This window comes from Zalophus californianus, chromosome 10, assembly GCF_009762305.2.
Source record: "Zalophus californianus isolate mZalCal1 chromosome 10, mZalCal1.pri.v2, whole genome shotgun sequence".
NCBI classification, from domain to species: Eukaryota; Metazoa; Chordata; class Mammalia; order Carnivora; family Otariidae; genus Zalophus; species Zalophus californianus.
The window spans coordinates 87,656,501-87,672,930 of NC_045604.1; the positions used below are offsets into that span (position 1 = coordinate 87,656,501).

Sequence of the window (16,430 nt, forward strand, 5' to 3'; positions counted from 1 at the left end):
GTCTCACGCAGTCAAAAACTTGTAGCTGGGCTTGAGTTGAACGTTACTTACCAACATCATGTAACCATAGGTTTAATAAGTGGTCACAAGATAGAATTTTAGAGTAGCACGCATACGTACATGTAACCATATACAACAGATAAAAAAGTAGCTTAACCAGCCCCCTCCCCCGTAACCTTAAAAGGTACACAAATACTGTTGTCCTGCCAAATCCCAAAAACATAACTAAGTATATGCAACAGATATAAGGTTAAACATCTCAAATTTTTCATGATCAACTATATAATCCCAATCACTCATAACACCAGCATACTATTTTAGTTGAGAATCTATCTATAGACAGACAACCTTTAACTCTAAATCCCCCCTGTTGCATAATCTTACCATGATAGGCCTAAACGACCAATGCTTAAATTTCACAACATAATACTACAAGCCATGACAGATCTTCACAAGGGACACCTGTTACTGTAGCTTAATACAGAAAGCAAGGCACTGAAAATGCTTATGTGAGTCATTAGGTTCCATAAACACAAAGGTACGGTCCTGGCCTTGCCATGAATTCTTCATAAGATCACACATGCCAGCCTCTGCCTCCCAGTGAAAATGCCCTCCAAATCACAAATGACTAAAAGGAGCAGGGATCAAGCACACTATACAAGTAGCTCGCTACGCCTTGCTCAAGCACACTCCCATGGGATACAGCAGTGATAAATTAGGCCATGAATGAAAGTTCAACTATGCTCTGTTAAAATAGGTTTGGTAAATTTTGTGCCAGCCACTGCAGTCATTTGATTAACCCAAACTAATAGGCCTGTGGTGTAAAACGTGTTAAAGATATTTCCATACAAAAGTTAAGACTTAACTAAGCCGTAAGAAGCTACAATGACCACAAAAAGAAGCTACGGCAGTGACTTCAATCCTTCTGACTACACAATAACTAAAACCCAAACTGGGATTAGATACCCCACTATGCTTAGCCCTACACATAAATAATTCGCTCGACAAAATCATTCGCCAGAGAACTACTAGCAACAGCTGACAACTCAATAGACTTGGCGGTGCTTTATACCCCTTTAGAGGAGCCTGTTCTATAATTGATACACCCCGATAAACTTTACCACCCCTTGCTAATTCAGTCTATATACTGCCTTCTTCAGCAAACCCTTAAAAAGGAAAAAAAGTAAGCACAAATATTACACAGGAAGAAGTTAGGTCAAGGTGTAACCCATGGGGTGGGAAGAAATGGGCTACATTTTCTACTTAAGAACACAACACCCAGGAAAGTTTTTATGAAACTAAAAACCAAAGGAGGATCTAGTAGTAAATTAAGAATAGAGAGCTTAATTGAATTGGGCCAGGAAGCACGCACACACTGCCCATCACCCTCCTCAAGTCATAGAATCTAAATATCACATATTAAAAGCCCTAAAACACAAGAGGAGACAAGTCATAACAAGGTTAGCATACTGGAAACTGTGCGTGGGTAAACCCAAGTGTAGCTTAAATACAGCATCTGGCTTATACCCAGAAGAGTTCATAATAAAGACGACCACTTTGAACCAGAGCTAGCCCAAACAGCTATAAATTACCACAAGACAAACAGTTCTAAAAATATAGGAGAAATTTTAATTGGAGCTATAGAGAAAGGACCATAAGGGAATGATGAAAGAAAAATTAAAAGTACTAAATAGCAAAGATTAACACTTTTACCTTTTGCATAATCAATTAGCTAGACTAACTTAAAGAGAATTTAAGCTAAGCCCCTACCCTCCACCAAAGCAGAGGAGCTACCTATGAATAATCCACCGGGATGAACTCATCTATGTTGCAAAACAGTGAGAATATAGAGGTGAAAAACCTAAGGAGCCTGGTGATAGCTGGTTACCCAGAATAGAATATCAGTTCAACTTTAAACTTTACATAAAAAAACCTAAAAACTGTACTGTGAGTTTAAAATATAGTCTAAAAAGGGGCACCTGGGTGGCTCAGTCGTTAAGCGTCTGCCTTTGGCTCAGGTCATGATCCCAGGGTCCTGGGATCCAGCCCCGCATCAGGCTCCCTGCTCAGCGGGAAGCCTGCTTCTCCCTCTCCCACTCCTCCTGCTTGTGTTCCCTCTCTCACTGTGTCTCTCTCAAATAAATAAAATCTTAAAAAAAATAAAATATACTCTTAAAAGGTACAGCTTTTTAGAAAAAGGATACAACCCTGTTTAGAGTGAATAAATACACCCATATTGGCTTAAAAGCAGTCATTAAGAAAGTGTTCAAGCTCAATAAAGTTAATACCAAAACTAACTCCTGATCTAACACTCAGGTAATCTATTAATGTGGAAGCGATAATGTTAACAGGAGTAACAAGAATTCTTTCTCCTTGCATAAGCTTATATCAGAGCAGATAACCACTGAGAGTTAACAAAATAAAACGTATCTAACAAATCACTTAATCATACTGTTAATCCAACACAGGCATGCAATTAAGGAAAGATTAAAAGAAGAAAAAGGAACTCGGCAAACACAAACCCTGCCTGTTACCAAAAACATCACCTCCAGCATTTCCAGTATTGGAGGCACTGCTGCCCACTGACATTTGTTAAACGGCCACGGGATCCTGACCCTGCAAAGGAGAGCGTAATCATTTGATCTCTAAATAAGGCCTTGTATGATCGGCCACAGGAGGGGTTAACTGTCTCTTCCTTCCAATCAGTGAAATTGACCTTCCTGTGAAGAGGCAGGAATTAAAAAAAAAAAAAAATAGACCAGAAGACCCTTTGGAGCTTGAATTAACTAGCCCAAAGAAATTCCTCAATCTAACTGACCAGCAATAACAAAGTTCTATATGGGTTCGCAGTTTAGGTTGGGGTGACCTCAGAGAACAAAATAAACTCCAAGTGATAGAGACCTAGACTCGCCAGTCAAAATATTATTATTTGTTGATCCAAAAAATTTTGATCAATGGAACAAGTTACCCTGGGGACAACAGCACAATCCTGTTTGAGAGTTCATATTGATATTGGATCAGGACATCCTAATGCTGCAGCAGCTGTTAAGGGTTCGTTTATTCAACAGTTAAAGTCCTATGGGATCTGAGTTCAGACTGGAGTCATCCAGGTCAGTTTCTATCTATTAAATAATTTCTCCCAGTTCGAAAGGAGAAAAGAAATAAGGACTAATTATTGAAGCACCTTCGACTAATAGTTGATATTATCTTAATCTAACCAGTTGACTGTATACTCTGGTTTCTCTTCAGATCGTATAGATCTTTTGCCTTTAACCAGTTGACTTTAAATCACACCCAAGACGCCTGGGTGGCCCAGTGGTTAAGCATCTGCCTTTGGCTCAGGTCCTGATCCCAGGATCCCAGGGTCCTGGGATCGAGCCCCTCATCGGGCTCCCTGCTCCGCGGGAAGCCTGCTTCTCCCCCTCCCATTCCCCCTGCTTGTGTTCCTTCTCTCGCTTTGTCTCTCTGTCAAATAAATGAATAAAATCTTAAAAAAAAAATAAAAAGTCACGCCCAAGAGAAGGGCTTGTTAGGGTGACAGAGCCTGGTAATTACATAAAACTTAAGCCTTTATTCCCAGAGTTTCAATTGATCTCCCTAACATAATGTGTGTGTAATCAGCATTCTCTCGCTAATCACTCCTAGCCTTCTCACTGTGACCTTCTTAACCCTAGTAGAACGAAAAGTACGAGGGTATATACAACTAAAAAGTACGAGGTATATACAATACAAGACCAAATACTGGAGGCCCGCGTGGCCTTCTACAACCCATTGCCAATGCCGTAAAACTTGTCACTCGAGAATCGCTACAACCACTCCTCTATATCCATATTTATTACATCACCCATTTTAGCCCTAACACTTGCTTTAGCTCTATGAATTCCCCTACCCACACCATACCCACTGAATATGAACTGAGGTGTGCTATTCATATTAGCTGTATCAAGCCCCCGCCGTATACTCCATCCTGTGATCGGGATGAGCCTCAAACTCAAAATATAACTCAACTGGAGCTCTTCGAGCCACAGCTCAAACAATATGTGAAGGAACACTAGCAATTATCCTTTTATCAGCCCTAAAATAAATGGATCTCTCACACTCTCAACACTAATCATTGCCCAAGAACACCTATGATTCATCTTCCCCGCATGACCGTTGGCCATAATAGGATTCATCTCAACCTTAGCAGAAAGAAACCAAGCCCCATGTGACCTAACAGAAGGAGAATCCAAACTAGGATCTGGGTTCAACCCTGAATATGGAGCAGGCCCATTTGCCCTATTCTTCCTAGCTGAATCTGCCAACATCATCATCATAAATATTCTCAGAACAATTTTGTTCTTTGGCACATTCCACAGCCCGTATATACCAGAACTGTTATATACCGTTAATTTCACCATCAAAACTCTGCTCCTAACAATCCCCTTCCTATAAATGTGAGCATCCTACCCATGATTCCAATTATGATCAACTAATACACCTACTATGAAAACATTTTCTACCCCTCACACTAGCCTTATGCATGTGACATGTATCCCTACCCATCACTACAGCAAGTATTCCAGCTCAAACGTAAGAAATATGTCTGACAGAAGATTCACTTGGATAGCATAAATAAGAGAGGTTTAAATCCTCTTATTTCTAGAATGATAGGAATCAAACTTGATCTTAAGGAAAAAAAATGTCAAAAATCTGTGCTACCCATTTACACCATATTCTACAGTAAATTCAGCTAAATAAGCTATTGGGCCCATACCTTGCAAAGGTTGTTGCCTAGCCTTCCTAGGATAATAAAACCTAATAAAACTTATTCTCATTACCATTATAGCAACCGTTATCTCAGGAACTGTCCTTGTAATATTAAGTTCTCAATGACTCATAATCTGAATCGGTTTTGAAATAAAGATAGTAGCTATTATCCCTATTCTTATAAAAGAATTTACAAGACACTGAAGCATCTACAAAATATTTAACACAGGCCACCGCATCTATGCTCCTAATAGCAATTATTATTAACCTATCGTTTTCCGGACAATGAACATTCTCAAAAATTCCTAACCCTGTTATATTAACCACAATAAGTATTGCCCTAACAGTAAAACTCGGATTGTCCCCATTCCACTTGAGTTCCGGAAGTAACACAAGGAATTTTATCATCTTCAGGCCTAATCTTGCTAACGTGACAAAAACATCACACCACCAGCCATTCTATGTGAATCTCACCATCCATCAACTCCAACCTATTAATAGCAATAGCCATTACATCCATACTCCTAGGAGGTTGACAAGGACTTAACCAAACTCAATTATGAAAAATCTTAGCCTACTCATCAATTGCCCATAGGATGAATAGCAGCCATTAGAGTGTATAACCCTATGATGATCCTTAACTTGACAGTTGACATCATAAAAACACTCACTACATTCATATTATTTATATAAAATGCATCCACAACAACACTACCATTATCCCACACATGAAGTAAACTACCACGTATTACCTCACTAACCTTCATATTAATACTATCACTGGGAGGCCTCCCCCCACTTTCAGGTTTCATCCCCAAATGAATAATCATTCAAGAAATAAAAAATGATAGAATTATTATCCCAGCACTAAGAGTTATTACAGCATCACTAAACCTGTTTCTACATTCAACTAACCTACACTACAGCACAAACTATATTCCCTTCGATGAGCAATATAAAACGACAATTTGAAAATAGAAAAAAGATAACCTTCTTACCGCCACTGATTGTAATCTCAACCATATTGCTCCCACTAACCCTACTAGTATCAATTCTGGACTAGAGGTTTAGGCTAAGAAGACCAAGGGCCTTCAAAGCGCTAAGTATTATCAAACTCCCGAACTCAAATTTAAGGACTGCAAGAATCTATCTTACATCAGTGGAATGCAGATTAAACACTTTAATTGAGCTAAGCCCTTACTAGATAGGTGAGCTTCCATCCCGTGAAATCTTAGTTAACAGGTAAATACCCTAATCAGCTGGCTTCAATCTACTTCTCCCACCACGTAGGGGAAAAATGACGGAAGAAGCCCAAGTGGAATTGAAGCTGCTGCTTTGATTCACTGTGATATTACACCATAGAGCTTGGCAGGAAGAGGGCTACACTTCTGTTCTTAGATTTGCAGTCTAATGCTTTTCTATCCATTTTATCGATGTTCATATATCGTTGATTACTTTCCACAAACCATAACCCTGGCACTCTTTAAGTCTTATCTGGTGTGTGGGCTGGCATGGGAGGTGCCACTCTTAGTCTCCTGATCCGTGCTGAATTAGGTCAGCCCCATGCTCTACTAGGAGACGACCAAGTTTATCATGGAATCTAACTGCCCATGCACACGAAATAATTTTCTTTGTAGTTCTACTGATTGGTGGTTTTGGAAATTGACTAGGCCCTCGAATAACTGGCTCTCCAGATGTAGCATTCATCCAAATAAACAAGATAAGCTTCTGATTACTCCTACCATCTTTTCTGCTATTACTTGCCTCTTCTATGGTGGAAGCAGGTGCCAGAACCGGATGAACTGTCTACCCTCCTCTGGCCGGCCGTCTAGCTCACACAGGAGCACCCATGGATCTAACAATCATCTCACTACATCTAACAGGTGTGTCCTCAATTCTAGGCACTATTAATTTTATTACTACTATTATTAATATAACACTCCCCCCCTGCAATCCCAATACCTAACCCCCTTATTCACAGGATTCATCCCGATGACAGCAGTTTTGCTGCTCCTATCACTACCATATTGGCACCTGGAATTGCTATACTATTAACAGATTGAAACCTTAATACTACATGCTTTGTCGCAGCCAGAGGAGGGGACCCCGGTGTTTATCAGCATCTATTCTGATTCTTTGGACACCACGAAGTAGGTGTCCTCATTTTACAAGGTTTCAGGATAATCTCACCTACTATTCATGCAAAAAAGAGCCCTTCAGGTATGTGGGAATAGTCTGAGCAATAATATCTATTGGTTTCTTTGGCTTTATCATATTGCCCACCGTATGTTTACTGTAGGGATAGATGGTGAAACACGAGCATACTTTACATCAGCTACTGTAATTATTACTATTCCAACAGGAGTCAATGTATTCAGCTGACTTGCCACCCTTCATGGAGGAAATACCAAGTTATCTCTTGCTATCTTATGAGCCCTTGGCTTTATTTTCCGATTTACTATAGGAGGCCTAACGGGCATTGCATGAGCTAACTCATCCCTAGACATTGTCCTCCATGACACATATTATTGTAGTAGCACATTTTCAATATGTTCTACCAATAGGACTGCTATTTGCTATCATGGGCAGGTTCGTTCACGGATTCCCTTCATTCTCAGACTATACTCTTAATAGCACTTGAGCAAAAATTCACTTCATGATCATGTTTGTTGGCATCAACAGAACATTCTTTCCTCAACATTTCCTTGGCCATTCCGGAAAGCCTTAATGCTATTCTGATTACCCAGATGCATACACAACATTAAATATGGTCTCCCCTGTGGGCTCATTTAGTTCATTAACAGTGGTAATATTAATCATCTTTATAGTTTGAGATGCCTTCCCATCCAAACGAGAAATAGCAAGAGTAGAACTTACTACAACAAATATTGAAAGACTACATGGAAGTCCTCCTTTGAAGAGGCCAATCTTAGTGCCGGCAATATGTCCTGAAATGTAAAATGCTGTGAACTGTCACATACTCACAGTGTTATCTCCATGCAACAGATTTAAGATGGAAAACTATCAACTGCATGAGTCAACCGACTTTAACAAGACTGAGTTCACTGAAATGAAAGCAGCAAAGGAGGATGCTTAGAAAGGCTGGTTTGCTGTGTTGCCCTCAGACTCTTTTGCTCATGGTGTTGATTTAAAGGGTTTCAACAGGACACCTGATTTACTCAAGAACACATGCAAAAAGACTCTTAGAAACTGAGTCAAAAGCTCTAGACAGAGAAAGACACATGCATTTGCTTCTGGTCTCTCAGGCAATCCTTCAGCAAATGCCTTCTGGACCGGCTGTGATGGAGTGGCTCAGGTGGAAGGTGTAGAAGATGGAAAGGGGGTCAGGACACTGTACCCACCCCCAAAAGAACTTTCCAATGAACAGAACCAAGATGCCAATGACACAGAGCAGCCCGCACCCCCGGTGTGGTATGGAATAACACAAATCTGAGTCTCCAGGGAAGACAGGGACAGTTTTACTTTTCCACGTGAATGAGGGACTCTAAGGTCCTGATCTCCTCCTGAGAAAATAAAGGAAACACTGGACAAAAGAGCCAACTCGTATGAGTGAATGCACCCAATTTCTAAGGAGCACATGGAGAAACATGAGAACCACATGGAGAAGAAGGAAGCTTAGGAGAAAGGCAGCCTGGCAGTGGGAGCCAATCTCCCCAGGACACATCAATACATTCTGGAAGACGCAAGTGAACTATAAAGAAGCTGAAAAACTTTATGGGCATGGGCTTAGAAGGAAACAAGTGAAGTTCAGGGTCACCCAGCAAAGGTGAGCCCTAGTGAAACCACGGGCTTTGGCTGAGACCCAAGAGAGTTACACCTAAAATGTCACGTGGAGGGGAAATACCCTGGCCTTCTTAGGGACTGGGCTACAGTGAGGGATGTCAGTTGTACACTGGATGAAGGGATCCGGGACTGCTGGAGCCCCAACCCACTTTCCACAAAGAAACTCCCAGTGTTTCTGCAGCAAGACAATTCCATTTTTCTATCCACATTATTGACCCAAGACCCGTACTGAACCAAAATTGACTGAATTCAGGGCTGATAAGAACATGTGATGACACTGAAACCTAAAGGACAATGCAGACAGACCCAGAGGGGATCCAGGTATCAAAATTTGTAATGATGGTACCTTCCCTCTTCTACTCCAAGGAGTCACACAACAAGCGCGACAAGCAGTTAGAACAGAAAGGGAAATGCAGGTTACACACATCAAGGCAGGACGGGCAGGCACAATTCTACAGAATGCATTTGGCAAAAATACTCGAGATCTAATTCTAAAAGAAATACAAGTATCTAGACAGGCCGTCACATAACTTCATACAACAGTATTTGTGACAATTCACACAGGAATAGCTTACTCTTATGCAGCCACTTGTCTTTGTTTAGAGAAATCCACCAAAATATCCACTTTCCTCCTCAGCATTTTCAATTCGGCTTCTTGAGTTGTTTTCAAAGAACTCAGGGCATTGTATGGTCGTTCAATAATTCTTCACATTCAGGGAAGGAATGTGTGTGTATGTGCACATGACCTGAGAACTTGGGTTTGATGGGGAAAGGAGAAGGGCAAGACCTTGAAGGTAGGAAGGCATTCTTTCCCTTCCCAATGCAAACTCATTGCCACCATATGGGGATTTCTTCCCCCAAAGTAACATACCCTGCAGTGCTCGTTTTTTGGCCCTCAAGGCTCTCTGCTCTCCATCCTCCAATTCTTCTTGGCCCTTTAGGACAGATATGAGAAAAGACATTCAAGAAATCATGATCACAAAACAATGTGAGGATGCCTAACAGGACAGGATCATGCAGTGCAACAAAAAGCCCTTAAGGCATAAGAGAATCAGGAGAAAGTAAGCAAAGTGGAAAATAGTTCAAGTCAAAGAACTCACAAATGGCTTTCTTAGTGGCTTTCCTTCATATATATATCCACATACATACATATATATATATCTTCCCCTCTTCACATTGAAAATGCTCTGTTTGGCCTTAAGAGGAAGGCACTGTACAATTGGGCCAGCCATCGCCCTTCATCGCCCAAGTATCTTGTGGGGATTTTCTACAGATCTTGGAATTAAAGCCTGAAACCAGCAGGAGAAGAGACATAAGATTAGGGCAGAAATCAAGGAAATAAAAACCAAAGGAACAGTAGAACAGATCAACAAAACTAGGAGCTGGTTCTTTGGAAGAATTAATAAGATGGAGAAAACCCTGCCCAGACTTATCAAAAAGAAAAGAGAAAGGACCCAAATAACTAAAATCCTGAATGAAAGAGGAGAGATCAAAACTAACACCAAAAGATACAAACAATTATAAGAACATATTAAGAGAAACAAAATGCCAACAAATTAGGCAATCTGGAAGAAATGGATGCATTCCTAGAGACGTCTAAACTACCAAAACTGAACTAGGAAGACATAAAGAACCTGAAGAGACCCATAACCAGCAAGGAAACTGAAGCAGTCAGTAATCAAAGATCTCCCAACAAACAAGAGCCCAGGGCCAGACGCCTTCCCAGGGGAATGCTACCAAACATTTAAAGCAGAATTAATACCCATTCCTCTAAAGTGGTGTCAAAACACAGAAATGGAAGGAACACTTCCAAACTCTTTCTATGAGGACAGCATTACCTCAATCCTAAAACCAGACAAAGACCCCCACTAAAAAGGAGAATTATAGACCAATACAAGTGATGAACATGGATGCAAAAATTCTCACCAAAATACTAGCCAATAGGATCCAACAGTCCATTAAAAGGATTATTCACCACGACAAAGTGGACCTTATTCCTGGACTGCAAGGATGGTTCAACCTGTGCAAATCAATCAGTGGGATACACAACATTAATAAAAGAAAGGACAAGAAACATAGGATCCTGTCAATAGATGCAGAAAAAGCACAGGACAAGTACAGCATCCTTTCTTGATTAAAACTCTTCACAGTGTAGTGATAGATGGCACATGCCTCAATATCATAAAAGCCATCTATGAAAAGCCCATTCATTCTCAATGGGGAAACACTGACAGCTTTTCCCCTAAGGACAGGAACATGACAGGGATGTCCAATATCACCACAGCTGTTCAACATAGTCCTAGCCTCAGCAGTCAGATAACAAAAAGAAATAAAAGGCATCTGAATTAGCAAAGAAGAAAGCAAACTTTCACTCTGTGCAGATGACACGATACTCTATATGGAAAACCCAAAAGACCACACCCCAAAACTGCTAGACACATACAGGAGTTCAGCAATGTGGCAGGCTATAAAATCAATGCACAGAAATCAATTGCATTTCTATACACAAACAATGCCAAAGAAGAAAGAGTAATTAAGGAGTTGATCCCGTATACAACTGAACTTACAATCAGAAGACACCAAGGAATAAAACTAACCAAAGAAACAAAGGATCGGTCCACTGAAAACTACAGAACACTCATGAAAGAAATTGAGAAAGACACAAAGAAATGGAAAAATGTTCCATGATCATAGACTGGAAGAACAAATATTAGTAAAATATCTATGCTACCTAGAGCAAATTCTACCTTCAATGCAATCCCTATCAAATATGATCTGCTTTTTTCAGGGAGCTGGGAGAAATAATCCTAAAATTTGTACAGAACAAGAAAAGGCCCCAAATAGCCAAAGGAATGTTGAAAAAGAAAACCAAAGCTGGTGGCATCACAATTCCAGACTTCAAGCTCTATTACAAAGCTGTAGTCATCAAGACAGTATGGTATGGCACAAAAATTGACCCACAGTTCAATGGGACAGAATGAGAGCCCAGAAATGGCCAACTAATTTTTGACAAAGCAGGAAAGCATATCCAATGGGTAAAAAACAGTCTCTTCAACAAATGGTGTTGGGAAAATTGGACAGCCACATGCAGAAGAATGAAACTGAACCATTTCCTTATACCACACACAAAAATAGACTCCAAACGGTTGAAAGACCTAAACATGAGACAGGAGTCCATCAAAATCCTAAAGGAAAACACAGGTAGAAACCTCTTCGACCTTGGCCGCAGCAACTTCTTCCTGGAAACATCGCCAAAGGCAAGGGAAGCAAGGGCAAAAATGAACTATTGGGATTTCATCAAGATAAAAAGCTTTTGCACAGCAAAAGAAACCATCCACAAAACCAAAAGACAACCAACAGAATGGGAGAAAGTATTTGCAAATGACATATCAGATAAAGGGCTAGTATCCGAAATCTATAAAGAACTTATCAAACTCAACACCCAAAGAACAAATAATCCAATCAAGAAATGGGCAGAAGACATGAACAGACATTTTTTCCAAAGAAGACATACAAATGGCCAACAGACACATAAGAAAGTGCTCAACATCGCTCCGCATCAGGGAAATCCAACTCAAAACCTCAATGAGATACACCTCACACCAGTCAGAATGGCAAAAATTAACAAGTCAGGAAACAACAGATGTTGGTGGGGATGCGGAGAAAGGGGAACCCTCCTACACTGTTGGTGGGAATGCAAGCTCGTGCAACCCCTCTGGAAAACAGTATGGAGGTTCCTCAAACAGTTGAAAATAGAGCTACCATACGATCCAGCAATTGCACTACTGGGTATTTACCACGAAGATACAAATGTAGGGATTCAAAGCGGTACGTGCACCCCGATGTTTATAGCAGCAATGTCCACAATAGCCAAACTGTGGAAAGAGCCAAGATGTCCATCGACAGATGAATGGATAAAGAAGAGGTGGTATATATACACAATGGAATATTATGCAGCCATCCAAAGGAATGAGATCTTGCCATTTGCAACGACGTGGATGGAACTGGAGGGTGTTATGCTGAGTGACATCAGTCAATCAGAAAAAGACATGTATCATATGACCTCACTGATATGAGGAATTCTTAATCTCGGGAAACAAACTGAGTGTTGTTGGAGTGGTGGGGGGTGGGAGGGATGGGGTGGCTGGGTGATAGGCATTGGGGAGGGTATGTGCTATGGTGAGCACTGTGAATTGTGCAAGACTGTTGAATCACAGATCTGTACTTCTGAAACAATTAATGCAACATATGTTAAGAAAAATGAAAAAGAAGAAGACAGCAGGAGGGGAAGAATGAAGGGGAGTAAGTCAGAGGGGGAGACGAACCATGACAGATGATGGACTCTGAAAAAGAAACTGAGGGTCCTAGAGGGGAGGGGGTCGGGGGATGGGTTAGCCTGGTGATGGGTATTAAAGAGGACACATTCTGCATGGAGCACTGGGTGTTATGCACAAACAATGAATCATGGAACACTACATGTAAAACTAATGATGTAATGTGTGGTGATTAACATAACAATACAAAATTTTTTTAAAAAGATGAAAACAAAGAGGGAGACAAACCGTAAGAGACTCTTAACTATAGGAAACAAACTGAAGGTTGCCGGAGGGGAGGTGGGTGAGGGGGATGGGGTAACTGGGTGATGGGTATTAAGGAGGGCACATGATGGGATGAGCACTGGGTGGTATATGCAACTGAAGAATCACTGAACTCTACCTCTGATCTAATGATGGCCAATCCTTAGTTTAATTGATGGCTATTCCTTTGGCTAATTGAATTAAAATAAAAAAATAATTTAAAATAATTTAAAAAAAGAATATTCAGAGAAAATGCTTCTTCTTTGTTATTGATGGTAAAACAGATGTAGCCCATCAATGAGGAAAAGCTTCAATTATAAGAGATGTCATATTAAGAATAACGTCATAAAGGGGCACCCGGGTGTCTCAGTGGGTTAAGCAGCTGCCTTCGGCTCAGGTCATTTCTCAGGGCCCTGGGATCAAGCCCGGCATCGGGCTCCCTGCTCAGCAGGGACTCATCTTCACACTCTGCCTCGCCCCTTCCATTCTTGATCTCTCTTCCTCTCACAAATTATTAAATAGAATTTTAAAAAACAAAGAATTGTGTCATAAGAAATGATGATACTTCTGTAGATTTTTCTTATGGAGAAAAAAATGATATGTTTAGTTTCTTAAATTAATAAATTATAAAAAGATACTGTCATAAGATTGGTCATATCCATACCCTGAATGTTAACTAAGTAGAATTTAAATAAAACATTGAAAAGAAAAAATAATTGCTCATATCCAGATATATGATAATGAAACAACTGTAGCATGTTTGTAAAAGAATAGAAGACATTATTTCTTCCCCCAAAATGATTATGTCACTTGCATCTTGCTCAGCAAATAGCCTTAATTTAACAGGCAAATCTCTGCATTTATGAGGTCAAATATGCAAACGTTCAAAATTTCATACTTTTTCCACATTCAGTGAACTTATGAGATATTCTCAAGTTTTAGACATAAATATAAAATATCAAATGAAGAAACACAGTATAATGAAATGAAATCATACTGATACAAGGAGATTACACTTTTTATGTAACTTGTCAAGGTGGGATGATATTTTCAAATGGGCGGGAAAAGTTTCTAAAAACCTAAACAACAAATCTTGAAATTATACAAAGCTGCATCCTCATCAAAAGGTCTGTCTTCTTTCTGACAAATGACGGAAAGGATCCTTGAAAGTACACGTGAGGAATGTAAAATTCAGGAAGGTACAGGAATATAATATCTGAAATAGAAATAAGCAACAAAGGAAAATAAAAGAAAAAAGTTCAAGTGCATGAACCAGTGGATGTAAGCATCTATTTTAATATCTTAAAAAAAATACCATCATGCTTTTTCTTCAAACACTGATTCACAAATTTTGCTTAGTTAGTATAATCTCCCATATATTTAGAAGTGGTCCTGACACTTTGAACAGAAGAAGTCACAGTGGGATCCTGTGAATGAGCTTTAGTAAACTGCAACCAATTTAAAACTATTGAAGATTGTTACGGGTTCATGAGAAATTAGAAAACATGGCAAATCTCAGTTGAAGAGAGATAAGCTGGGAGGCCTGGGTGATAAAGTCACTTAAGCGTCTGTCTCAGGTCTTGATCTCAGGGTCCCAGAGATCGAGTCCCATGCCAGGCTCCCTGCTCAGTGTTGAGTCACCTTCTCCCTCTGCCGTCCCCCACCCCACCCCCGTGGTGCTGGCATAAAATCTTAAAAAAAAAAAAAAAAAGGAAGAAGGAGAAGACAGAAAGAAAGAAAAGGAGATGAGATAATGAGTACATTTGAAAGGTATTATGGATGAGTTTCCTTCCAAGGAAGACAGGAAAGGATAATTATAACAAATCATGTTTCAGGTGTAAATTTAACAGTAAAATAATGGAAGTTTTAGGACATCAAGTACCGGTCAAGTTTTCAGTCATTTCCAACTACTGTAACATTGTCGGCAAAAAAATACGATTGAAAATTAATAAAAGCATGTTTAAGTGGAGGACATTCTGTGCTTTTACCTGGGGCTCTGGCTCCAGCAGAACTCAGAAAGTGGGATCTCAGCTCCTCCTTCTAGAAGGTTCTGACAGCAGTTCCTGTATTCGTGTCCCAACTGAATGCAGCTCCCATTTCTCTGAATTGGAGTCAGGATTTCTCCCCAGAAACAAGCCTGCATCTGTAACAAACCAACCACAGCATCTCCGATGTGACATCGCAGAACCACTCAATCCATGGATCCCTGAGTAAAACAGGTCTTGTTCAAATACCCTCAGGGAAAAGGAGGAATGAACCAGGGGAACAGCCCCCCAAATGCAAGCGACTGTGCTGCTCACCTACCAGCACGTCCTGGGGAAGCCGCCCAGAGCCCCCTCCTCAGCACTCACGCAACAAAGCAGCTTTGCTCAGTCGCACCTCAGGAGGCACCAAGTGGCTGCAAAGCCGCCAGGGTCTCCCACAGGGCGGCAGCAGAACCTACTGGAACCGCAGCTCTGGCTCTCTATCCTGGGGCAGCCACAGTGGGGCTGGATCCTTGGGCTGCTACAGAAGTCCTTCCTGCTCTGAGATACCTTGGGTCAGCACAGGCAAAGACACCTCCCCCTCCGGGTTGGAGGTGCGCAGGTGCCCTCTGCTGGCCGCCCTGGGAATCCCTACAATGCTCAAAGCCATTGCCCCTCAGCTGGAGGGACAGAGCATGCTCAGGTCCAGCCAAGCCCTCTCTCTCCATGACAGATCCTGAGGCTTGGCCCCACCACCCCAAGCAAAAGGATGTGCCCATCTTCCCAAGTGAAATGGCCTCTACAAAGCTCAGCCCTAGGGAGGTTGGAGCTTTGGTCTCAGGGAAATCTGATCGCCTGCTTTCCCACCTTCTCTGGTCCCAACTTTCAGATCACCTACATCGACTTCCTCCACCCTGGTGTATGGTCCAACTCCAACACCTAGACCAGCAACCTCTTTTCATCCTTGAAATTCCTCTTGGTCTCTGCTTCTCTCTACCCCATCTCTCTCTTTGTTCCTCTCACTTTCTAGGACTTGCCCAATCCCCTCACCACTCATTCAGTGTCTCTCTCCCTGACAGTCTCTTTCCCTATCTCTCCCCAGGCCCTCAGGCCTTCTGCTCTGTGCAGCTCTGTCCAAGACCACAGGGAACCACCTCTCCTGTCTGCCCCTCTCTGCTGCCATCATTTGGCCCAGGCCCTGCTCACAGGGTATGAGAATCTCATTTACCAAGCCTGCTCAGGCTGATCTTGACTGCAGCAGTGCATTTACCAGCCACTCCTGGACAGAAAAACCTGGACACCTTAGTGGCCCAGCCATGACCCCAAAGGTACTGGA

General features: G+C 41.2%; 2 pseudogenes; both read left to right on the forward strand.

Annotated features, from left to right (window-relative positions):
• Positions 1-3,613: 3,613 nt before the first annotated feature.
• LOC118356020 lies at positions 3,614-4,434 on the forward strand (annotated as a pseudogene).
• Positions 4,435-6,182: 1,748 nt separating this feature from the next.
• On the forward strand, positions 6,183-7,708 carry LOC113935269 (annotated as a pseudogene).
• Positions 7,709-16,430: the final 8,722 nt, after the last annotated feature.